At 43.2% G+C, this 26,685-nt stretch overlaps 1 protein-coding gene across 18 annotated transcripts in view; it reads right to left on the bottom strand.

The window, feature by feature from the left end:
• NRCAM (neuronal cell adhesion molecule) overlaps positions 1-26,685 on the bottom strand; it is a 168,365-nt gene that overhangs the window by 99,479 nt on the left and 42,201 nt on the right. For all 18 annotated transcript variants that reach the window (XM_068170032.1, XM_068170044.1, XM_068170050.1 and 15 more), the window contains exon 2: positions 21,407-21,496. The gene's annotated coding sequence lies outside the window, so the exon portion shown is untranslated. The remainder of the gene's footprint in view (positions 1-21,406; positions 21,497-26,685) is intronic.

The raw sequence follows: 26,685 nt of genomic DNA, 5'->3' as shown, positions 1-26,685 counted from the left end.
GACTTACTCAATTTCCCAAGGAATTCTGTCATGCTGCTGTCACAGTTTTCACTTGGCTTTTTCATTCAGATTATTCAATTGCTCAATATAAGCATTCTTTCACTTGGCCTTCAGCAGGGACCCTGTTTCTTCATGTCCCTGTGATTCGCAGCCATACCTTCTTTTTAAACTACTTTTCACTTTAGTATCCCATTTGCTGACTTTAGTAGAATCTTATAACATTTGATCATTTACTGCCTATAGTCATGGAAAAACTAAGATGCACTTCAAGTTAACATGTTCAAATCCTTGTCTCATATTCAGCAACTTCAAAACCCATGGAGTCTTTAACACTTTTTCACATGTTCAGGACAAGATGTTGGATAAAACATGACATAAGGTTGGACTGTAAGCATTAACTTAACAATGGGAAGGGATGCTAAACTTCTCCCTGCCGAGGAGGCATTTAAATAGAATCACAGAATTGTTTCAGTTGGAAAAGGCCTCTAAGATTGAGTCCAACCATCAACCTAACACCACCATAATCAGTAATCCATACCCCAAAGTGCCATGTCCATGTTTCTTGAACACCTCCAGGGATGGCAACTCCACTATCTCCCTGGAAAACCAATTCCAATGCCTGACCACTCTTTCCATAAAGATTTTTTTTTCCTAATATCCAATCTAAACCTCCCTTGGCATAGTTTCAGGCCATTTTCTCTAGTCCTATCACCTCATTACAACCTCCTTTCAGGCAGCTATTGAGAGCAATGAGGTTTTTACTTTTCTACTTCATCTTAAACCTAATCTTGTCTTTGAACTTCTCTTTTTTTCATTAACAGAACTAGAGACATGGCCTTAACATTCAAAGGCTTGGGGACTTTTCTCCATGTTCCTTCCAAAATGGAAGCTTTTTGAATCTGTTTCCCTCTACACTGAAAGACTTTCAAGTCTTGTCCTAGTTTTGAGCCACGAACTGCCCAGGGCAAAAGGACAGAAAAGATACTTTATCCCTTTTCCAAGGAGTAAAATAAAAATGCTCCACACTGGTTTAGAATTTTAAATGGAAATTATATTTACAAATATACACAGGTATATTAGGGTAGAAGGAATACATTTGGGCCTACCAGGTCAAAATCTTCCAGAAACCTCAGCAACTGCGTCCTCAGCAAATTTGCTGATAAACAGCAAACTGTGTGGTGTAGCAGACACGCTGGAGGGAAGGGATCCATCCAGAGGGACCTTGACAGGCTGGACAGGTGAGCCCATGACAACCTCATGAAGTTCAACAAGACCAAGTGCAAGGTCCTGCGTCTGGGTTGAGGCAATCCCAAGCACCCATAAAGTCTGGGCAGTAACTGGCTTGAGAGCAGCCCTGAAGAAAAGGGCTTGAGGGTGCTTGTGGATGAGAAGCTCAACATGAGCTCTCAATGTGCACTTGCAGCCCAGAAAGTCAATCACATCCTGGGCTGCACCGAGAGAAGCATAGCCAGCAAGTCAAGGGAGGTGATTCTCCCCCTCTACTCTGCTCTGGTGAGACTCCATGTGGAGACTGGAGTTCTGGAGCCCCTGTTACAGGAAGGATCTGGAGGTGCTAGAACATGTCCAGACAAGGCCCACGAGGATGATGACAGACTGAGGGAGTTGGAGCTATTTAGTCTGGAGAAGAGAAGGCTCTGAGGAGACCTTTATTGTGGCCTTCCAGTATCTGAAGAGGGCCTACAAGAAAGCTAGTGAGGGACTTTTTAGGGTGTCAGGTAGTGGTAGGACTAGGGGGAATGGAAAAACAATAGAAATGGGTAGATTCAGATTGGATGTTAGGAAGAAGCTCTTCACCATGAGGGTAGTGAGACCTTGAAACAGGTTGCCCGGGGAGGTGGTTAAAGCCTCATCCCTGGAGGTTTTTAAGACCAGGCTGGATGTGGCTGTGAGCAACCTGATGTAGTGTGAGGTGTCCCTGCCCATGGCAGGGAGGTTGGAACTGGATGATCCTTGAGGTCCCTTCCAACCCTAACAATTAAAAACCAAAACACAAACCCAAACCAAAACAAAAACAAACAAACAACACCCCCCTAAAAAAAAAAAGAAAACCAAACAAAACTAACCCCGAACAAACAAACAAATCCTCCACCCCACTCAGCCTTCGCAGGCTCAAGAGCAGCCAAACTGCCCCCTCCCCCGCCCCTAGACTCAGGCCTACCACAGGCTTCAACAGGCCCAGTTGCATAGCTGGAAATTCACTGCCAACCAAGGCCAAGAGAATCACAGAATCACCAAGGTTGGAAGAGGCCTCAAAGATCATCAAGTCCAACCTGCCACCCAAGACCTCATGATTAAACCATGGCACCAAGTGCCACGTCCAATCCCCTCCTGAACACCTCCAGGGATGGTGACTCCACCACCTCACTGGGCAGCACATTCCAATGGCTAACAGCTCTCTCAGTGAAGAACTTTCTCCTCACCTCGAGTCTAAACTTCCCCTGGTGCAGCTTGAGACTGTGTCCCCTTGTTCTGGTGCTGGTTGACTGGGAGAAGAGACCAACCTCTGCCTGTCTACAACCACCTTTCAGGTAGTTGTAGAGGGCAATGAGGTCACCCCTGAGCCTCCTCTTCTCCAGGCTAAACAACCCCAGCTCCCTCAGCCTCTCTTCAAAGGGCTTGTGCTCAAGGCCTCTCCCCAGCCTTGTTGCCCTTCTCTGGACACGTTCAAGTGCCTCAGTGTCCTTCTTAAACTGCGGGGCCCAGAACTGGACACAGTACTCAAGGTGTGGCCTAACCAGTGCAGAATACAGGGGCACCATGACTTCCCTGCTCCTGCTGGCCACACTATTCTTGATCTCCCCCACGAACCATAAGATAAGAGCATGTGCATCCTGACCGGAGAGAAGAAGAAGTGTGTTTTAGCTGTGCACTCCCTTAAACAGAGGAATACAGGAAAATGGAATAGACAGATTACAGTATCCTGGGATGAACTGCCCATCCCCAGGGGATTCTCTACCTTCTGGAGGACTTTTCTTTATGGTTATATCAATTAACTCTTGAATTCCCTTAACCTACAACAGGGCTAAGTACATAGTACTGCAGGAAAAATCCTATAGTCCTCTTACTGAGAGAGCTGGCGGATGTGCTAGCTAGGCCACTCTCCATCATTTTCCTCCAGTCCTGGCTCACTGGTGAGGTCCCAGATGACTGGAAACTGGCCAACGTGGTCCCCATCCACAAGAAGGGTCGGATGGAGGAACCTGGAAACTACAGGCCGGTCAGCCTGACCTCAGTGCCAGGGAAAGTGATGGAGCAGATTATCCTGGCAGCAATAACTGCGCACCTGAAGGATGGCCAAGGGCTCAGGTCCAGCCAACATGGATTCAGGAAGGGCAGATCCTGCCTCTCCAACCTGATCTCTTTCTATGATCAGGTGACCCGCCTGGTGGATGTGGGGAGGCCTGTGGATGTGGTCTACCTAGACTTCAGCAAGGCCTTTGACACCGTCCCCCACAGCAAACTGCTGACTAAGCTGTCAGCTCGTGGCTTGGACCATTACACTCTGTGCTGGGTTAGGAACTGGCTGGAGGGCCGGGCCCAGAGAGTGGTAGTGAACGGTGCCGCATCCAGCTGGAGGCCAGTCACCAGTGGTGTCCCCCAGGGATCAGTGCTGGGCCCTGTCCTCTTCAACATATTCGTTGATGATCTGGATGAAGGGGTAGAGTCAGTCATCAGCAAGTTTGCAGATGACACAAAGTTAGGGGCAGATGTTAGTCAGTTAGAGGGTAGAAAGGCTCTGCAGAGGGACCTCGACCGACTAGACAGATGGGCAGAGTCCAATGGGATGGCTTTCAACAAGTCCAAGTGCCGAGTGCTGCACTTTGGCTACGGCAATCCCATGCAGAGCTATAGGCTGGGGTCAGAGTGGCTGGAGAGCTCCCAAACAGAGAGGGACCTGGGGGTGCTGATCGACAGCCACCTGAATATGAGCCAGCAGTGTGCCCAGGTGGCCAGGAGGGCCAATAGCATCCTGGCCTGCATTAGGAATAGTGTGGCCAGCAGGAGCAGGGAAGTCATTGTGCCCCTGTACTCTGCTCTGGTTAGGCCGCACCTTGAGTACTGTGTCCAGTTCTGGGCTCCTCAGTTTAAGAAGGACATCGAAACACTTGAGCGTGTCCAGAGAAGGGCAACAAGGCTGCTGAGAGGCCTTGAGCACAGGCCCTATGAGGAGAGGCTGAGGGAGCTGGGATTGTTTAGCCTGGAGAAGAGGAGGCTCAGGGGTGACCTCATTGCCCTCTACAACTACCTGAAGGGTGGTTGTAGCCAGGAGGGGGTTGGCCTCTTCTCCCAGGCAACCAGCACCAGAACAAGGGGACACGGTCTCAAGCTGCGCCAGGGGAGGTTCAGACTCGAGGTGAGGAGGAAGTTCTTCACCGAGCGAGTCATTCGGCATTGGAACCGGTTGCCCAGGGAGGTGGTTGAGTCATCAACCCTGGAGGCGTTCAAGGGGAGATTGGACATTGGACGTGGCACTTGGTGCCATGGTCTAGTCATGGGGTCTGTGTTGATAGGTTGGACTCGATGATCCTCGAGGTCCTTTCCAACGTAAGTGATACTGTGATACTAAAAATCCTGCACTAAAAGTTCCACCTCACAGAAAACTTACTTCAGATATAACGATCTGTCTAACAAGATGTAATTAACAAGAGCACCATGTTGGACCAAACTCTATTTACATCACTTCATATGCACAGAGGTGCACTGACCTCACTGGAATTGCACCTAATGCACATAAGGAAGAAAACAAAAATAAAAGGATCTCCTGCTCTCATGTGCTTCCCTGTGACAAGTCTGTTGCACAACAACACAGAAGCCTGTATAGCCCATATTGATTCTTCTTTCACCATGTCTCAGACACATTTCACAATCTGACAGATGAATTCATAAATTTCACTGTGTATTTCATTAAAAAAAATGGTGTTGCCATTCCATTTTTACTACTTTTATGATTCAAAACACGTCCCTTGTAATTCTGGTTGAGTTGCAGTGCTGTTCCTAGTCTAGTTGGTTAGATGTGTGAATTTTTAGTTCTGAAGTGCTATGTTCTGCAAACTCCCTAAAGCATGAAAAAGGAATGCCAAACCTTTCTTATTTATAATAAAGATATATATATTATATATATATATATATATATAATTTCCTCTTATATCCACCAGCCTTTTACATTAGTTTATTCAAATAAGACTTGTTTGGTTTAGTGGGAACAAAATAGTTCAGAATGGTGTAGGCAACTACCACGTATCAATGTTTGTGATCCTCTGCAAAATAATTCTAGCATAGGACCATCCTTCACATATATTTAACAGAATGTATTTTATAAATAGAATCATAGAATCAGTCAGGGTTGGAAGGGACCACAAGGATCATCTAATTCCAACCCCCCTGCCATGGGCAGGGACACCTCACACTAGATCAGGCTGGCCAGAGCCAGTCTAAACTATGCATTTAAAGACTTATTTTTCCTGTGACAGGAAAATTAATCATATATGTTATGTAATTACTTTAATCATAGTTATATAGCTATGTACACACATATTTTGCTGATTATATATATGCAGACATACACATATAAAAACAGTACTTAGTCTGCTCTGAAAAATCAGAATGTGTTGCTTTGATGAGCACTCTCCTTCGAAAATAAAGCACCTCAACTGTGCAGTTTCTGTGCTCACTTGCATCTCAAATGAAAGTTTGGCACAACAGATGTTTTTCATTAGCACACCAGTTTGCAAATGATATGGAATTCATAAAGTTATCTAAAAGTCAAAGCAGCTTTTAAAAAGGAAACTGAAAAATCCATATTTAAGGTGTTTATGTAAAAGGGGTGCAGAAAAAGACAGGTATCATAGTATTATAGTATCATTCAGGGTTGGAAGAGACCACAAGGATCATCTAGTTCCAACCCCCCTGCCCTAGGCAGGGACACCCCACTGTCCCAGGTAGGTAACAGAACAATTGTTAGGTTATTGTGATACTCTGGAATGTTACACATCAGGAGAATTAACCCAAGATCCATCAGAACTCACCAATTTGTATCAAAGAATCACAGAATTACATAACGGTGGGGGTTGGAAGGGGCCTCTGGAAATCGAGTGCAGCCCCCCACCAAGGCAAGTTCACCTAAAGAAGGTCACACAAGCACATGTCCAGGCAAGTTTTAAATGCCACCCGAGATGGAGACTCCACTATCACTCCAGGAAGCCTGTTTCAGTGCTCCATCACCCCTAAATCAAAAAAGCTCTTCCTCACATTTAAATGGAAACTTATGTTCAAGTTTGTGACCATTTACCCCTTGTCCAGTTCCTGGGTGCCACTGAAAACAGACTGGTCCCATCCTCCTGACATTCCCCCTTTAGCACTTAATACAATCCTCCCCTCAGTCTTCTCTTTCCCAGACTAAGCAGACTCGATTCTGTCAGTCTTTTCCTCATAAGGCAGATGTTCTAGTCAACTAATCATCTCTGTAGCTCTTTTCTGTACCCTCTCCAGCAAGTTCCTGTCCTTCCTGGACTGGGGAACCTAGAACTGGACACAATATTCCAGATATGGCCTCACCAGGGCAGAGTAGAGGGGGAGGAGAACCTCCCTTGACCTGCTTGACAGTCTTTTCTAGATGCACCCCATAATGTCGTTGGCCTTCTTGGCCACAAGGGTACATTGCTGTCTCATGGTCATTCTGTTATCCACCAGGACTCCCAGGTGCTCTTCCCTAGAGCTGCTCTCCAACAGATCAGCCCCCGGCCTGTACTGACACCTGGGCTTGTTCTTTACACTTGCCCTTATTGAATTTCATTAGATTCCTCCATGCTCAGCTCTCTAGCCTGTTTCAGTCACAGTGGATGGTTGCACAGTCTTCTGGCATATCAGCCACTCCTCCCAGTTTTGTACCATCAGAAAGCTTGCTGAGGGTATACTCTATCCCTTCGTCCAGATAATCAATGAATATATGGAATAGGGCTGGAGCCTCCATTGCAGCCCTGGCCATGAAGTGACACTTTTTAGGCTATCAAAGCTTCTCCCTTGTCTTCAGCATGCTGTTGCCTTCAGCATATTTCATGCTCACCTATGTGAGGGAGCACACACATGCAAACCTTCTATCTTACAAATCTGTAAAACACCCCAAACAAAAGATTCCCAAGTAGAAAGATGTTTTTAAGCAGAAAGGCATTTAGTTTAGTTTTCTCAGAACAAACAGTGGTAACTAGGTTATCAGCATAAAGATGCTTTATCTGATGGCAACAAAACCCTACTCTAGAGGTAGTCAGGTATGTTAAATATAAAAGAATAATATAATAGAATAAACCAGGTTGGAAGAGACCTTCAAGATCATTGTGTCCAACCCATCAACCAATCCAACCCACCTAAACAACTAAACCATGGCACCAAGCACCCCATCAAGTCTCCTCCTGAATACCTCCCAGGATGGTGACTCCACCACCTCCCCAGGCAGCCCATTCCAATGGGCAATCACTCTCTCCGTGTAGAACTCCTTCCTGACATCCAACCTAAACTTCCCCTGGCACAGCCTGAGACTGTGTCCTCTTGTTCTGGTACTGGGTGCCTGGGAGAAGAGACCAACATCTGCCTGTCTACAACCTCTCTTCAGCTAGTTGTAGACAGCAATAAGGTCACCCCTGAGTCTCCTCTTCTCCAGGCTAAGCAGCCCCAGCTCCCTCAGTCTCTCCTCATAGGGCTTGTGTTCCAAACCCCTCACCAACTTCGTTGCCATTCTCTGGACTCGTTCCAGCAAGTTAACATCCTTCCTAAACTGAAGGGCCCAGAAGTAAAGTACCGTGTTACTAATAATTGTAGGGGGATGTCGATAGGCACAAGAACTTTTGCAGCAAGTTTTCTGCTAAACTAGCTGTAATTCTAAAGATGCTATACTCAAAAATCCATAATTAACTTACACATCAAATCACACAATTGTTTTAGTTGGAAAAGGCCTTTATGATCAAGTCCAACAATTACATAACTCTGTCAAGTCTGGTGCTGAACTATGTCTCTTATCACCACACCTATGGGCCTTTTAAACACCTCCAGGACTGGGGATTGAACCACCTCCCTGGGGAGCCTACTCCCTTGAGAACTCTTTCAGTGGAAAATTTTCTTCTAATATCCAATTTAAACCTTCCATGATGCAATTTGAGGACATTTTCTCTTGTCCTATTACTTGATACTAAGGACAAGAGACCAACATCGACCTTGCCACAACCTCCTTTAAGGTAGTTGTGAGTGAGAAGTCTCCCCTCAGACTCCTTTTCTCCAGACTAGACAATCCCAGAACAACTTCATTGAGTACAGAATGCAATTAAAAGTACATTATCCTTTCTCCATGAAAGAAAGCATACTTTTTGAACAGAGGTGAATGCATTCCTCTGGTAGTGAGAGTAGGCAAGGCCTTCCTTTTTCTACTTGACTGAGACCAAGTGCTGCAGTAGACAGACACAAAAGGTACTGCTTTACTGCTCCCACAGAATCTGTCCATGCCTTGGCTATCAGGACTTGCTTTAAATAAATTACAGAACAAGACAGGGATAAAAGCCATTGTGAATAATCCACAGATTCAATTCTTATTGTATTTTGCCAGGCAGAATATTTAATTTCTTCTGTCATTTTGTCACTAGATTAGGTTAGTCATTTACTTACAAAACTGTAGTATAAATTTTAACATGAGAAGGATATATCCTCTTTCATAGTATCAGTCAGGGTTGGAAGGGACCACAAGGATCATCTAGTTCCAACCCCCCTGACATAGGCAGGGACACCCCACACTAGATCAGGCTGGACAGAGCCTCATCCAGCCTGCTCTTAAACACCTCCAGGGATGGGGCCTCAACCACCTCCGTGGACAACCCATTCCAGGGCTTCACCACTCTCATGGTGAAGAACTTCCTCCTCACAGCTAGCCTGAATCTCCCCACCTCCAGCTTCATTCCATTCCCCCTAGTCCTATCACTACCTGAGATCCTGAGAAGTCCTTCCCCAGCCTTCCTGTAGGCCCCCTTCAGATACTGGAAGGCCACAATTAGGTCACCTCAGAGCCTTCTCTTCTCCAGACTGAACAGCCTCAACTCCTTCAGTCTGTCCTCATAGGAGAGGTGCTCCAGCCCTCTGATCATCCTCGTGGCCCTTCTCTGGACACGTTCCAGCATTTCCACATCCCTCTTGTAATAGGGGCTCCAGAACTGGATGCAGTACTCCAGGTGGGGTCTCACCAGGGCTGAGTAGAGGGGGGAGGATCACCTCCCTTGACCTGCTGGCCACACTTCTCCTGATGCAGCCCAGGATCTGATTGGCTTTGTGGGCTGCAAGTGCATATTGAGAGTTCATGTTGAGCTTTTTGTCCACCAGCACCCCCAAGTCTCTCTCCTCAGGACTGTTGTCCACCCAGTCACTGCCCAGCCTGTATTTGTGCCTGGGATTGCCTCGACCCAGATGCAGGACCCTGCACTTGCTCTTATTGAACCTCATGAGGTTGGCTTGTGCCCACCACCTGTTTCAAAACCACCTTTCCCTTTTAAATTCATGGCTGCTTTGGGGGCATTTCAAAAACTAATATCCTGACAGATGACTGGATGACAAGTTTCAAAGAAATGTGGGTTGTTTTTTTCTTTCTATGGCTAAACATTTGACAGAAATGTGTTTTCTGAATGACACTTTACAGAAATTCAATAAAAAGTATTTATACTCCTAACTTGTAAAAGCCCAAACCACAGGAACTGTAATTATTTTAAAAACTAAGTGCCCATCAACATGTGTATATCCAGTCTTTGTTACTCTGTTCTAGCACTCTACACTGTCATTATCTGTTCTTTCAGCAGTATTAAAAGGCTTTACAAACTGCTGATACTCAGTCATTTACTCTTCAGTGAAGCCCGGGAGCTTTACAACATTACCGGACCACAACAACTATCAAAAGATACTTAGCTACTGCAAAAGAGAGCTCCTGATGCCAGACAGATGACATTATTGAGCTATTACAGCACTCACATCTGCTAATTTTTAGAAGACCCATGAGTGCTCATGAATCCCAGAACAAAACCCAAAGCCCCTGTGGAATAAATAAGAGATTATGCATTCTTCAGCATGCATTATTCAACAATGTTTTTTGCTTTGGATTCCACTAATCTTGTATAGATTAATCATTTAAGGCTTGAAAATGTTGATACTCCATAGATATTTCTACAAATGTAATTCCTTTGTGAAATAGAAAAAGTCTTACAAGGGTTGCAATAAAAGCATCACTGGAGAGTTTTTGGGATCACAACATTTAGATTTCCCCTTTTGTGACAGAGGGAATGCAATCCTTGGTGTTTAATTAGAAGTCTGAACTCATGTGCTACATTTTACTATTCTAATACTGATCCTAACTGAATGGAAAGGGATACTGTAAGATTTTTCACTTCTGATGATACTGTCCACATTGTCCAATCTAGTATTTCATTGATCACATTACAGGGCCACTTTTGGCTCAGATCTTTTCAAACCTGAGGTTATTCTTCGTGCTTCTGCCTAATAAGTTTCAGGAAAATCTTTTAGCCCTGTATCCTTAGACTTACGCATGCTAGGCTAGGTTCCACAAAACCACCTGACAAAACTAGAACCATAGTCTAACTCTTCATCAAATTAAAATGGCTTCCAGTCCACCAATATAGGTCTGTGTCCAATTAATTTCTTCACTAGCGTACTATGAGCTCTGTAAGGTTACAGACAAATGCAGTCAAAGCGGCTAAGGTCAGAGCGGCTGGAGAGCAGCCAGGCAGAAAGGGACCTGGGGGTACTGGTTGATAGTAGGCTGAACATGAGCCAGCAGTGTGCCCAGGTGGCCAAGATGGTCAATGGCATCCTGGCCTGGATCAGGAACAGTATGGCTAGCAGGAGCAGGGGGGTCATTCTGCCCCTGTACTCAGCACTGGTTAGGCCATAGCTTGAGTCCTGTGTCCAGTTCTGGGCCCCTCAGTTTAGGAAGGATGTTGACTTGCTGGAACGTGTCCAGAGAAGGGCAACAAAGATGGTGAGGGGTTTGGAACACAAGCCCTATGAGGAGAGACTGAGGGAGCTGGGGTTGCTTAGCCTGGAGAAGAGGAGGCTCATGGCAGACCTCATTGCTGTCTACAACTACCTGAAGGGAGGCTGTAGACAGGTGGGGGCTGGTCTCTTCTCCCAGGCAGCCAGCACCAGAACAAGAGGACACAGTCTCAAGCTGCACCAGGGGAAGTTTAGACTGGATGTTAGGAGGAAGTTCTTCACAGAAAGAGTGACTGCCCATTGGAATGGGCTGCCTGGGGAAGTGGTGGAGTCACCATGACTGGAGGTGTTTAGGAAGAGACCTGATGGGGTGCTTGGTGCCCTGGTTTAGTTGATTAGATAGTGTTGGATGATAGTTGGACTCTATGATCCGAACCTGGTTAATTCTATTCTACTCCATTCTAAATGTCCTCTTTCAGCTGGTTCAATTAACAATAGAATTAACAAGATTCCAACAATTAATGCTCATAGGAGGGCAATACCCATCAGCAGGGAGAAAGTCAGGCAGTCTGATAGGCTGTAGGATATTTGGCTGACATGGTCCTTGAATCCTTCTCTAGCTGAAAACAAGTACCAAAGGAGCCACACATCCTCGTACAAGGTGGGTGCCTCCCAGAAACAAAATGGAGGTTACACTGAACTAATATGCTTTAAATTTGGGAGGGAAGTACAGGTCAAATAATCTGATTTCCTGAGGCTTATGAGAACAGGTTGCAACAGAGCACCTGAGAGCAAAGGTGCTTTGCAAACCACATCCCACAGGCTCCACAGAGAAGCTCATGTCAGACAACATGTCACTGACAGTTATTGTACTAAACAGACAAGGAAGGTAACTGCATGCATAACAGAGATAAGTGCTGACATCTGTCAAGGTATAAATGCACATGCCACATATTGCCCTTATAATCTATTTGTCTCCCAAGTCTGTGCTCTCTGTTACCTTTCTCTGACATGCTCACTTCTGTGCAACATCTTTTCTTGAAGGTTGCTTGCAACCCTGAAGGCATGATCTAAACCTCACAGCAGAGACCTCCACTGAACAACAGGTGTAGGAAAAGAGCTGAAGCTCTGGGAGAAGGGGAGACGTACTGCAGCTGCAAGAAAAATCATGGGTCCAGGAAACATTTGCTATCACAATCTGCAACTCAGTGTTTGGAGTATTTGTTTGTGTTTTTTCTAGGGGAAGAAAATTTTGCTGTTGACTAGTTGAGTGATTTACTGCTGGACACTACACAACTCAGGGATAGCTTGACAAAGAAACATGAGAATATCAAATACTGTTCACACAAGCCAAAGGATCCTACTTGAACATGTTAGACGAAACCCAGGAAAAACAAACAGATACAGGCTTCCCAGTACTGAACACCATAGTTCCAGCAAAGTATTCACACTGTTGCTTTGGGCATCTACACTCCCTATTACATCAAACACCAAAAGAGACACTTTTGTGCACAGTATTAAGGACAACTAGCAATCACAATGAGAAGATGCCTATCACAGCCAATAGAAACTACTGGAAAACTTCAAATTCTGTCTTTCTCCTGAGAGTTCCTAGTACTGTTAAATCAGCATGAAACCAGAAATTAGAGCCTGCTCAATATATGGTTCTGTCTCATGAGTTTTACAACTGCTTGTAAGTCATGAACAGGAGGAAGAATGTAATACTCTACAGTGTGCTGTTCTAGATGTGAAGGAGCTTCAAAATTTGTGTGGTGTGAGAGCTCCAGAGGATTGGAGAAACATGTCTGAGCAATCTTAAACTAGAAGGAAGATAAGACAGTTGGTAACAGGTTGTTTTAAAAATGCTTACAGGGTTTAAATCTTCCTTGCAAGATTTTTCTCTGGCTGGAAAACATCTATTGCTGCCAGCCAAACATCCATTTTCCCTTGAAGTACTCCCTGAGAATTTAATTGCCCAGTAAACTGCCAACAAAACTTTCAAGCTGTAGACCAGCCCTGAGAGACTCCAGAGGGAACAGTCTGTATACTTAATTTATCTTTCCACAGTCAGTAAGGAGTGCAGAGTTGCTGTTCAGGCCTCCAGCCATAACAAAACAAAACAAAAGAAAAATCAATTTTTGCCAGGACCAAGCTGACTGAGCTAAATGCAGCCATGTGCAGGAGGTAGCAGTTCTTACAAAACACAACCTTAAGTTTTGTTGGAACAATGCTCTTGAGAACTGGGATCGCTATTCAGGTAATTAGTGGCACAAGCACTAGAACTCAAATCAATTCCACATCAGTTTGAAAATGTGTTTCTTAGACTGAAATTTCTACTTATTCTTCCATTCTTGGCAGGTCCTCCAAACTGACTATGTTCCATATAATTCAAGGTGATGAAAGAATAGAATAGAAAGAATAGAATAGAATAGAATAGAATAGAATAGAATAGAATAGAATAGAATAGAATAGAATAGACCAGACCAGGTTGGAAGAGACCTTCAAGATCATCGCGTCCAACCCATCAACCAACACCACCTAATCAACTAACCCATGGCACCAAGCACCCTGTCAAGTCTCCTCCTGAACACCTCCAGTGATGGTGACTCCACCACCACCTCAGGCAGCCCATTCCAATGGGCAATCACTCTCTCTGTGTAAAACTTCCTCCTGACCTCCAGCCTGAACCTCACCTGGCGCAGCCTGAGACTGTGTCCTCTTGTTCTGGTACTGGCTGCCTGGGAGAAGAGACCAACATCCGCCTGTCTACAACCCCCCTTCAGGTAGTTGCAGAGAGCAATAAGGTCACCCCTGAGTCTCCTCCTCTCCAGGCTAAGCAGCCCAAGCTCCCTCTGGCTCTCCTCACAGGGCTTGTCTTCCAAGCCCCTCACCAACTTTGTTGCCCTTCTCTGGACACGCTCCAGCAAGTCAACATCCTTCCTAATCTGAGGGGCCCAGAACTGGACACAGTACTCGAGGTGTGGCCTAACCAGTGCAGTGTACAGGGGCAGAATGACCTCCCTGCTCCTGCTGGCCACACTGTTCCTGCTGCAGGCCAGGATGCCATTGGCCCTCCTGGCTGTCTGGGCACACTGCAGGTTCAAACGATGACACTACACAAGAAATACAGCGAAGAAGAACATGAAGTTACTAAAATATTTTTGTAGTAGCTGAAACAATTTTAGATTCTCAGTTTCAAATCTCAGAATAAATACATTTCCATAGCAAGACAAAATTCTTGCATGACAGGAAATACAAGGCTTAAAAGAGGAATTTCTTTGTAAAGAAAATGCTAAATAACTATAAGAGAAACGATGCCATTTCACAACACTGCAAGCTACGTACTTCATGCAGTTCTGCAAACTCTGTTATCTGTCAGAAAAACATAAATTGAGCTAACACTGAGTCACACTCATGTAGCGTGGTATAAATAATCCATTTGTTGTTTGGGAACAACTGTTTTAATAAAAACCAACTGTTGGTGATAGAATATAGGCTGCTAATCACTCATGACACATTTTATTATGAGTATTTTAGTGAATACTGGTAAAATGGTCAATTAAGAACAAGCAAGACTTGTAAACACCAGATACTCAGGCCTGTTAAGGGTGTTGGAATACATTATCACAAGGGTCTAACCTTAACTGTATTATTTCATTTTTGATTAAAGATAGGCATTTTGCATACAAATTCATACTGAGGACATGTAGAGGATATTCCCTCTACGCTGCTCTCATAAGACCCCACCTGGAGTACTGTGTCCAGTTCCGGAGTCCCTATTACAAGAATGCTATGGACATGCTAGAACATGTCCAGAGAAGGGCCAAGAGGGTGACGAGAGGACTGGAGTTCCTCTCCTGTAAGGACAGGCTGAGAGAGTTAGGGTTGTTCAGTTTGGAGAAGAGAGGGCTCCAAGGAGACCTTATTGTGGCCTTCCAGTACCTGAAGAGGGCCTACAGGAAAGCTGTTGAGGGACTTTTAGGGTGTCGGGCAGTGATAAAGACTAGGAGGAATGGATCTAAGCTAGAGGAGGGGAGATTTAGAGGAGATGTTAGGAGGAAGTTCTTCACCATAAGGCCAGTGAGACACTGGGACAGGTTGCCCAAAGAGGTAACAGAAGCCTCATTCCTGTAAGTTTTTAAGGCCAGGCTGGATGTGGCTCTGAGCAACCTGATCTAGCAGAAAGGGTCCCTGCCTGTGGCAGGGAAGTTGGAACTAGATGAACCTTGAGGGCACTTCCAGCCCTGACGATTACTTCAACAGACCAACTATTAATTCTTACATTTTATTTATTTAAATTAATTTTCTACTGCTTTTCCCATTACTTGAATTGTATTGGTTTTCATATATGGTTTCAGTATTTTAACCTCAGTTCATATCTCTGAAAAAAAGGAAACCCATTGTTTGTATACTATATAATATATTGCCTCTCCCTTCATTATCATCATTGGTGTTCCCTGCAGTGTCTACATTTATCTCTCTACCACTCATGATAACTTCCTGACACAGCATTTATTTTTTGGCTTTTTCTAAGGCACTACTTATGGTGTGAAATTACTGAGATTTTGAAATATATAGCCATGGTCAAATAGGATTAAAAAGATGGCTCAGAAATGGTCTCAGTTTGGGAGTTCGGGACTGACATCCACTGAGAATACCAAACGTGCACAGCACCTGCTAAACTAAAGGGCACTTTTCAGGAGTACAAAAGTAAGAAGCACCTCTTATGCAGAATGGAATGGAATGGAATGGAATGGAATGGAATGGAATGGAATGGAATGGAATGGAATGGAATGGAATGGAATGGAATGGAATGGAATGGAATGGAATGGAATGGAATAGAATAGAATAGATAAATACAGTCAGGAAAGAGACACAGGAGGAAAAGCTGGGGGCAAGAGTTGATCTGCTGGAGGGTAGAGAGGCTCTGCAGAGAGACCTCGACAGGCTGGACAGATGGGCAGAATCCAACGGCATGAGATTTAACACATCCAAATGCCGGGTTCTGCACATTGGCCACAACAACCCCATGCAGTGCTACAGGCTGGGGTCAGAGTGGCTAGAGAGCAGCCAGGCAGAGAGCGACCTGGAGGTGCTGGTTGATGGTAGGCTTAACATGAGCCAGCAGTGTGCCCAGGCAGCCAAGAGGGCCAATGGCATCCTGGCCTGCATCAAGAACAGTGTGGCCAGCAGGAGCAGGGAGGTCATTGTGCCCCTGTACACTGCACTGGTTAGGCCACACTTCGAGTACTGTGTACAGTTCTGGGCCCCTCAGTTTAGGAAGGATGTTGACTTGCTGGAATGAGTCCAGAGAAGGGCAACAAAGTTGGTGAGGGGTTTGGAACACAAGCCCTATGAGGAGAGGCTGAGGGAGCTGGGGCTGCTTAGCCTGGAGAAGAGGAGACTCAGGGGTGACCTTATCACTCTCTACAACTACCTGAAGGGAGGTTGTAGACAGGCTGATGATGGTCTCTTCTCCCAGGCACCCAGTACCAGAACAAGAGGACACAGTCTCAGGCTGCACCAGGGGAGGTTCAGGTTGGATGTTAGGAAGAAGTTCTATACAGAAAGAGTGATTGCCCATTGGAATGGGTTGCCCGGGGAGGTGGTGGAGTCGCCGTCATTGAGGGTGTTCAGAAGGAGACTTGATGGGGTGCTTGGTGCCATGGGTTAGCTGTTTGGGTGGGTTGGATTGGTTGATGGGTTGGACATGATGATCTTGAAGGTCTCTTCCAACCTGGTTTGGTTTATTCTAATAAAGGTTTATTTATTCTAATTCACAGAAAGAAACCTTACGATGTCTGCAGACAGCACCAAGCTCGGTGAAAGTGTTGATCTGCTTGAGGGCAGGGAGGCTCTGCAGAGGGACCAGACAGACTAGATTGATGTGCCAAAGCCAAGTGTATGAGTTTCAGTGAGGACAAATGCCAGGTTCTGCACTTTGGCTACAACTACCCCCAGCAGCACTACAGGCTTGGGGAGGAGTGGCTGGAAAGCTGTTCAGGAGAGAGAGCTGAAACTACTTTTGTTTAAAACTCTCTTTTTTTGTAAGCTGATGTGTTTCATAAATTCATTTTAATTATCAATAAATAAAAGCTTTGGGAGGTATTTTCAGCATAAACAAGCTCAGGCTTTTCCACTAGCAGTGTTCCCCTTCTACAACCTTCTATTTTCCAAACCATTAAAAATGCCTCTGATTTCTAGAAAGAATTTCTGTCACTTAAAATTACTTATATTTACCTTCTTGATTAAGAAACCCCTTACGCCCCCTCAGTGCTGATGTTAAGAAACTATATATTACTGAAATATGCTTCCCTTTTCCAGATGATTTCTCCTGTCAAGTTTCCTAAATTCAACTAGATGATATCCCAGTCCTGTTAGAGGACATTTTTCACAACTGAAGTTATACAAGGAACAGTTTGAAAAATGCCATTCCTGTTACTCTCATTATTATAAATAATTCCTGTGATTTCTACCAATTAAAAGTTTCCTTTCTTAGAATAGAATCAACAGGTTTGGAAAAGACCTCAGAGATCATGAAGTCCAATCTGTCACCCAACACCTCATGACTAACTAAACCATGGCTTCAAGTGCCACATCCAATCCCCTCTTGAACACCTCCAGGGATGGTGACTCCACCACCTCCCTGGGCAGCACATTCCAATGGCCAATTACTCTTTCTGGGAAGAACTTTCTCCTCATCTCCAGCCTAAACTTCCCCTGGTGCAGCTTGAGACTGTGTCCTCTTGTTCTGGTGCAGCTTGCCTGGGAGAAGAGATCAACCCCCACCTGACTACAACCTCCCTTTCAGGTAGTTGTATACAGCAATAAGATCTCACCTAAGCCTTCTCTTCTCCAGGCTAAACAATCCCAGCTCCCTCAGCCTCTCCTCACAGGGCTGTGCTCAAGGCCTCTCCCCAGCCTTGTTGCCCTTCTCTGGACACCTTCAAGTGTTTTGATGTCCTTCTGAAACTGAGGGGCCCAGAACTGGACACAGGACTCAAGGTGTGGCCTAACCACACTCTACAGCACTGTGTCAAACTTCTCTTTGCATTTCACCTCCTTAAGCAGGTCTTTTTTATTAGTAAAGTCAAGGTAAAAACATAAATGGCTGCTATCTAAACATTGTTGACAATAGCTACACTGCTGACTTAACACCACTTAGAATACTTCCAAACCTGGCATAGTTTAAATGACTACTCTTCACACTTTTACACATACACCGTTTAAAAAGCATTCTTTTAGAAACACACATGCAAGTCAGCCAAAGCAAAACTGACAATATTGTTTTAAACAACCCTTGAACTGGGAAGAGACTGATTTCCTGGAGCAACCCTGCCAGAGGCACCTGCTGGACTGAGACACTCTGAGCAGAAGAGACTAGCTAATGGCTGGCTCAGTGGATGACAGGAGAACAGCAGATGTTGTTTATCTTGACTTTTTCAAGGCTTTTGACACTCTCACATAAAATCCCCATAGACAAACTGATGAAGTACAGACTAGACAAACAGACAGTGATATGGGGCTGAAATCTCGTTGAACTGCTGGGCTCATAAGGTTGTGATCAGCATGAAGTCCAGCTGGAAGAAAGCCATTGCTGGTGTACCCCACTGAACAACACTAGGGCGAGTGCCTTTTAACCACTTCATTAATGACCTGGGCAATGGGACAGAGTGCACTCTCAAAGTTTTCTGATGACATAAACTGGGAGGAGTGATTCATACATCAGCTGGTTGCACTGACATTCAGTCAGAGGGACTTTGAAAAGCTGAGTAATAAGCCTAGAGGAATTTAATGAAGTTCAACAAAAGGAAATAAAAGGTCCTGGATCTGGAGGAGGAATAACATCAGCATACATAAGGGATGGCCAGACAGAAAGTAGCTCTGCAGAAAAGCAGAGCTGGAAGTCCTAGTGGACTCAAAGTAGACCATGAGCCAGCAGTGCACCCTTACAGCAAGGAAGGCCAATAGCATCTTGGTTTGCATTAGGAAAATCTTTGCCAGTGGGTCAAGGAAGATGATCCTTCCCCTCTACTCTGCACTGGTGAGACATGTCTGGAACGCTTGCACGTATTCATGGGGTTCCCACTAAAAGCAAAACATAAGCATCCTTGAGTCAGTCCAGTGAAGGGACTGCAAAGATGATTAAGGGATTGGAGCATCTGACATATGTGGTGATACTGAAAAAGACAGGACTCCAGCCTGGAGAAGAGAAGGCTCAGGAAGATCTTACCAATGGGTTTAAATGTGTAATGGGGGCAGGGGTAAACAACACTTGTCAGTAGTGCCCTCCAATAGGGCAAGAGACAATGGGCACAAATATAAAACATTTTCATCTGAACAGAAGAAACCACTTTTCTACTGTAAGGGTGGTTAACCTCTTGAATCAGTTGTCCAAACAGCAAGCAGCTTGAGTTGACTGTGCTTTGAACAAGAGGTGCGTTGATCTAGACTACCTCCAGACACCCCTTCCAAGCCCAGGTATTCTACAGTTCTTTGAGGAAGAGATAAAAGAAAAGCAACTACATTGAGTAATACAGACTACGACTTCACTGTCAGTTGTTTTCTCTGCACAGATCAAGCCTTCAATGAGATAAAACAATTCCAGTGCACATCACTTGTCTGCATCCAACTGCATTCTAAGGTGGCAAGTTGTTTATTAGACTTAGGAAAAGCCTCATTGTGCAGATACAAGACAATGATTCCTTTTTCTCTCCCATACATTTGCTGATACCCAACCCTCTATATTTAACTAGTATGCAAATACCTAACAGAGAATAAGACAATGTATTTGTTTTCACCAGTCAAATAAAACACTTTATCTCTTACAATGTCCATTTGTCTCAGTAAACATCCATCACTTTAATGCATTTCTTTGCCTCCTCTCCAGCACTAAACCTAGTTTAACTGAAACAGATTAATGGCAAATCATCCCTCTTTCTAATGCCTACTCCCTCACATCAATGTATCAACAGTTTTGTTTTACAACTGTAGGAAAAATGAGAGGAACCAAGAGAATGCTACAGAAAAAACTTAGAACATCTCACTCATGAGGAGCAGGCACCTGTGCACTGACCCAATTAGACATTCAAACACTTGTCATTTTGGAGCTGTCTGGTTGTCACTCATCCAAGTAGCCCCAGGGGATACATTGTGTCGTGGCATTCTCTGACAGGAGAGCTGGAGCTGTGGAGGCAATGAGGGCACAGTGCTAGGGTGCCAGGATCTTGGTGAGTGAGAGCAGTCAGTGGCAAAGCCAAAGAACCCCAGAGCTTCCTTAACTTGGTTACCATCCAAAAAGTCTTTCAGAGCCTTCAATGGTTATCTTTTTTTTTTTCCCTTTTCTTTTCAGAGGAGTCCTGTTTAAAAACCTTACAGTAACAGTGCTCTTCATCCAAAGCTACATTTAACTCTTGAGTGACTAAGACGAGAACCATTTCAGAACAGATCTCTGAAAGATCAAAAAATAAAACCAATCTTTGTAGGGGAGGATGCATTAAATGTTGTTTTAGTTATACCGCCAGTATATAGTTCAGAAGTCAAAATGGTTCAGTGCCCATCTCCTCCCTTCTCTGTTTTAAAGGTATTATTGATGCTTTCAGATGCTCTGCCTGCTTGAACACATAAATGACAGATAAAACAGTGTTCAGCCATCCACACCCACGCACGATAAAAGATAGAAATGGCTTGTTCCAGTAGCCTGTATACAGTACTGTATTCAAGACCCCCAAATCAGATTTTTCATGGAAGAAAAAAGCAGATACTAAAACACAGATGACTATTCAGCAGCTGCTTCTGACCTCACATAAGGCTAACTCTATGCTTCGAGTTCTTATGCTGCAAGTTTTATGCAGTTCAAATATAATAGGAGGGAGGGGTTGAAGAGGGCATGAAAAAAAAGAAAAATCAAAACTTAGAAAAGAGGAATTTTAACCTTAGGACCTAAACCATGAGAGAGAAGAATTCAGAATGTCCCCATCACCATCTGTGATCTATGCCAGAAGAAAAAGCTTAGTTTTTTCAGTCCAAAACCATCACAAGTTCCTTCTAAATCCACTTTTTCACTAGTTGACTTGTCCCCCTGTTCCCTTCAGCAAGGGACATAAGAGATGATTAAGCCTTGCTTCAATTATGTGAACCTATGAAATACTTGTAGCTGATTTCCTAATTAACGTATTTGATGTAAGTTCTTTAGTTAAAAGCCAAGTGGACACTTTAAAAATGGCATTAATCCCAAAGTGTAAAACAAACAAGAAAATGTAGGTAAATGCAGAAGGCATTATATGACTATCTTGACAGTACTTACTGAAAAGTGAATAGAAGGATAGAAACTTGACAGAAACCTCATACCAGTTGTTGTTTTATTTTCTCCCTCTGCTACACAGGAAATTTAAAGAGAAGAAAACTATCTTACCTTTGTACAAAAAGCTTCAAAGCAGGATGGTTTCTCTCTTTACTTTCCCTTCTTTCTTATCCTCTGTATGACAGGATGTTACTGCCTTGCCTGAAAAGATATTACACAGGCTGAAATATTTATAAGGAGCAATAACTACGTTCACTCTTAAAACTATAACAAATATATCAGATATGTCTTAATAGAGCTGTAATACTAAATCCAGTTTAGTGGAATGATACCTTAACAGCAACTCATTTATATATGTTGCACTGAGAGAAAAATAAAGAAGCACTGGAAAAAAAAGAAGCTCCTCAGGTTTCAAAATCATGATTTGCATTTAGCTCTCCAAAACAAATAGCTGTTCGCATCAGATCAGATCGCCTGTACAGATAGCCAGGTTTGCTGTATCATCAGCACTTCACAAAGCTTCAACAAGACACAAGGAAAGCCTTTACCACACCTTCTAGCATTCAGTAACCAAATTTAAGGCCCACCTAGTACCTCTCTCTCCTCAGGACCAAACACTTAGGTGCTCTTAGGGATAAAGATACTCAGGATTCTGAAAAAAAGATCTGCTGGAAGAGGTCACAGCAGCTGGCAGCAAGCAGGAAAAGCTTTTGGTCACAAGAGAGAGATCTGGGTTTACCAGCATTTTGTTAATGCTCTATCTAGGAGAAGATCCTAAATTCTAGTTCAGCGATGGGACAGACAGTCCCCTCCCTCCACATAACATACACACAGGTACAGACAGCCCAAACTGAAAGCAAAATACAAAGAAAGAGGAAACATCAGGAGAGGTTTAGTTTTGCACTCAGCTGCTACCTTCTTTGTTTATTCACCAGAATTATGCACCTAGTTCCTCCCTCTAACTCTTTGCTGCTTGAAATCCCTATTTTAAATAAATCTAAGGTTTTGCTGAGAAGAAGGCTGCTTATTTTTCCATGGTAATGCATGTATGGATTTGAACTTTCAAGCAAGCAAGGTTCAAGCAGGATCATGAATGCTGAAAGTGAGCTTCACAAAGTTTCTGAGGATCTCCCTTACAGTCTTTTAATTTTACAGTACACTTTCTCATCTGCAAACTCAGCAATGCCTGCTACTATATGTAGTCTTTATTTCACTAAACTGGTGATGAAGTGAAGCTAGTAACAGATTAAAATCACTGCACCATTATTTTATATACTCTACATAAAAGTAGAGCTTTATCTGTAGAAAAACAATTAAAAGTTCACGATTTATGTGTACATAGACAAAGAAGAGACTGTAAAAGCTCAACTCACAACAGTAGGATCATCTTGATTTTAAACCAAGGTAATTGTAATATTTCTTCCAGTATACTTAAAAAAGCTTTTTTAGTCTTAAATTGTTCTGTCAATTGGCAAGACCCTAACTGTTGATGAGAACTTTCTTGTAGCTGTTTCTTCCAGTAACAGACCATCTCTCATAAATTGCTCTTCTTGATTGTCTAACAAATCAACTTGTTGCTCTTACATAATAAAGCACTGGAAAGAATACACTATCTTTGTAACCTTGGGAGTTTGGCCTATGTAATTAATTTCACTGGGGTGAAATTCACTTCGGTAATTTGCTCTGCTGCCTTCATTCAAGCACTCAATTCACTTCACTGTCTTCATTCAGGCACTCAACCTCCTTCCTATGTCCCGCCTCTATATAAAGTTGGAACAGCTGGTTGCAAACCAACAAGACTTTGATGAGCCAAAGTCAATACAGAACTTGCATTCAGAACTAATACATGCATTCAACTCCTAATTGACCAAAACACTTGAGTACAACGATCACACATATTCTATTATATAAATGCAATGCCTACATCTACCCTGCCATTCATGCTGCTTCCTGGCTGGTTCAGTCCACCAACTCACTGTCTCCAAAACAAAACCAGAACACAGTTTGGGGAACACTCCAGTGCAAGAGACTCTTCCAAAAAGCAGTATAGGCCAAACTTCCTAAGTTTTGATTCTGCACTCCAGACAGCCCTGCAATTCTCCCATGCAAGGCACTGCATCCTCAGCTGCATGCTCAATCTGCCTCCATGCAACACTCCAGAGTATACACCATGGACTTGCAGTATGAAGCTGCAAAATCATCACTCTGGGCTGCAACACAGCTCTCATGATTTTGGATAAGCTGAACTAAACCTCCTAACTAGCAGCCAAATAGGGCTTCAGGAAAATCACAGTACAGAGATGAAATTTAGATTAAGTTGGGTATGGCCTATCTTATAAAAGACTAACTTTCCATAACATTAAAATGTAGGAGGAGACCACCCCATGCCAATTAAATAGGAACAAATTCCTGTCATCAAGGTAGTTATCTATTATTACCAGTAAAGTACATCTGAAAGTTTGGGATGATGTTAAACCCAGAGATGGCTTGTAAGACGCAACATATATCACAAAACCATAGGTCTGTTGACACTGTGGGTAACCTTTCTCACACTTCTAACACTCATTAAAAGAGAGGGGAAAAAAATTATCACCTGCTTATACAGTAATATATATGGTTTGAGACATACTACAATGAATTAGGAGTTTTCATGTTTATTGGGAGGAAAGAAGTGGTGCTACAGTCATACTGTTTTCAGTTGCTGGGTAAGAAACAGTCAGACTATCAGTCTCTTTGGATGCCTGGACTACACAGATGCTGCTCCAAAAATAAATATTTGCTATAGTTCTTCTTGACATCTGCAGCTTTAACCTATTTACAGTCCACGATCAAATTCTTTTGCCCTGACATTGTTTATTTTCTCTGACAGTCTCTTAGGAAGGAGCTTAACAAAAGCTCAAAACTCCAAGGAAGTTATACCCACAGAAGAGTTCCTAAACATCCAAAAATCAACTCAGAAACAATGAAGAAGTAAAAATGCAATCTCAGTCTTTTTACAGTTTGCATTCTTCTTCACAATGCAAAGTGCTTTAAGAGGATACTTTCAATGGACTGGTTGCAGGTGAACAGGTAAAGTCCTGTATATTTCATTATAACCAGGAAACCCATGCCCAAAAATATAAATTTGTATCCAGATGCCTGGTTTAGAAAGTGAGATAGTATGAATTCAACTTAAAAAAAAGAGAAAGTCATGTAAATTCTGATTTTCTGTGCACGACTTTGGCCACTAGCATGTTATGGAAATGTAAAGCATGTTTTACTTTCCTGCACCTGACATTATGCTTACTGTGTACTTAGAGTAGAATAAACCAGATTGGAAAAGACCTTTGAGATAATCAAGTCCAAACTATCATCCAACATCATCTAATCAACTAAACCATGGCGCCAAGTGCCTCATCCAGGCTCTTCCTAAACACCTCCAGGGATGGTGACTCCACCACCTCCCTGGGCAGCCCATTCCAATGGCAAATCACTCTTTCTGTGAAGAACTTCTTCCTAACATCCAGCCTAAACCTTCCCTGGTGCAGATGATTACAAAATTGGTGAAAGAACTAAAATGTCCAATTCACACTTCACAAACATTCCTACTAGTAAGTGTCGATGGGCTTCAGGCAAATAAGATTTAGAATGAGGAAAACCAACAAAACAAAAAACACATTATAATACATAACCGTAAGTGTAAAGAATGTAACATATTTTGTAGTCTGGCCAAAAAATGAATCCAAAATATTCATTCAAATCTTAAGACACTTCAATGTAACCTTAAAAAGAAACAAAAGAGGGCTTTCTCCTAGAATTAACGATATATCTGTGTATACACACATATATAATTCCATTTCATTTTACTTAACGATAGTGCAGAAAGTTATTTAATATAAAATATTTCCATGGGACCTTAAAATATATTTGCTTTGTGACACATAGAATTTATTTAGTGTTTTTAAGCATAGTTTTATGCAGAGCTCCATTATTCACCCCTGTGACATTTCTCCTTTCACACGATGAGTGATGAGGAGCCTTCTGAAAAGGAAGAACTACTCTGCTGATCCATCTTTTTGTCATCTCGATGTTATTTCTGCTAAGGCTCAACCCCCAATTATTCTGACAAAGCAATAACGGAAAAGAACATCCTGGAAATATACCAAAAAATAACTTTTTGGGTTTCTATGTCTCATACACACATCCTCATGAAGTCAATCTCTAGGGCAAGTGGGGCTGCCTAGATTATATTAACCTCTGTAAGAACAATGTGTTAATTTCACACATATAATAATCAAGACAGAGTATAAATTTCACCTGATCTTTACTATGTTGTAAAGCCATGCCTTTCCTTCATGGATACAAATTATAACTGCATTGATTTCAGTTCCTATACTGTTAAAGATTTTAGTAAGTTACACAGAATAGGTTTAATGCCCTCTTTAGAAATATAAACTCCATTTCCTCGTGTTGTCTCATTCCAATAAATCAAGCTAAGATACACAATTCTCAACTATGTGATTGAGAAGAATCAGAACAGAAAAGGGAAAATCTGCTCTACCTTGTGCATACAGCTGTAGTCCTCTTAGTCCTCTTCCCTGTTTTTGTTGTTTTGTTTTGTTTTTTCTTTTCTTTCTGCTAGTGAGATGTAAGAATTTGTGCCATGGTCCCCCTCATGTTGTAATCTTGACAAAACTCTGCTGTTCAGGCTTGCTGTTGCTGGACTGTGTGCAGAAGCACACACAAGAGGAGCCGTTTCCAGCAGCCCATTGCTTTGTCCTCAGCCCTCCCAAGCTTCTGTGTGATCAGCACGGGCTTTGTGGCCATACAATTGGGGTTAAACATTTCCCTGTATTTATTTAAAAGCAGAGCTAAATCTGCTTAGCTGCACAAACTTTTTAGTAAAAGGATGCTCACTGTATTGGGGAATTTTTCTATTTGTTTAAGAATAATTGGCTTCTACCAACAGCAAAAAACCCAACCTAGCTCCTTTTCATTATACACGGTGCATAAACAATGCAGCTAGTAAAATCAAAAGCTTTTTATCCAGATCTTGCCATATGTAGAATTTCCCCCTAAGCAACTACCTGTGACCTGTCTCTCTAAGTAGAGCTCCAGTTTCATTTTTCCTTTTTGTCCATTCTCCTTGATAACTTGCCAATGGGGCAGCCCTCTGATCTCCACTGACACTGGCTCAGAGGGAGATTGCTGCAAAAGCTACTCTTTGTGCTGAGTGGTGAAATTCCAGCATATGCAGGAAAATGTAAACATACTGAGAAATAAATGAAAACATTTTAGAACAGTCACATATGCTTGCCCACAGCATTAAAGTCACCAATTTCACACAGCACGTGAACCTCTGGACCACCATTGCTTTGCAAGGAAATACCTTGAAGCAATGCTGGTACACA

The sequence above is a fragment of the Melanerpes formicivorus genome, unplaced genomic scaffold, assembly GCF_026170545.1.
Source record: "Melanerpes formicivorus ecotype bairdi unplaced genomic scaffold, bMelFor1.0.p_v2 SCAF_3, whole genome shotgun sequence".
Lineage (NCBI taxonomy): Eukaryota > Metazoa > Chordata > Aves > Piciformes > Picidae > Melanerpes > Melanerpes formicivorus.
The sequence above is the reverse complement of the archived record's forward strand: the minus strand, read 5'-3'. Positions and strand labels throughout refer to the sequence as shown.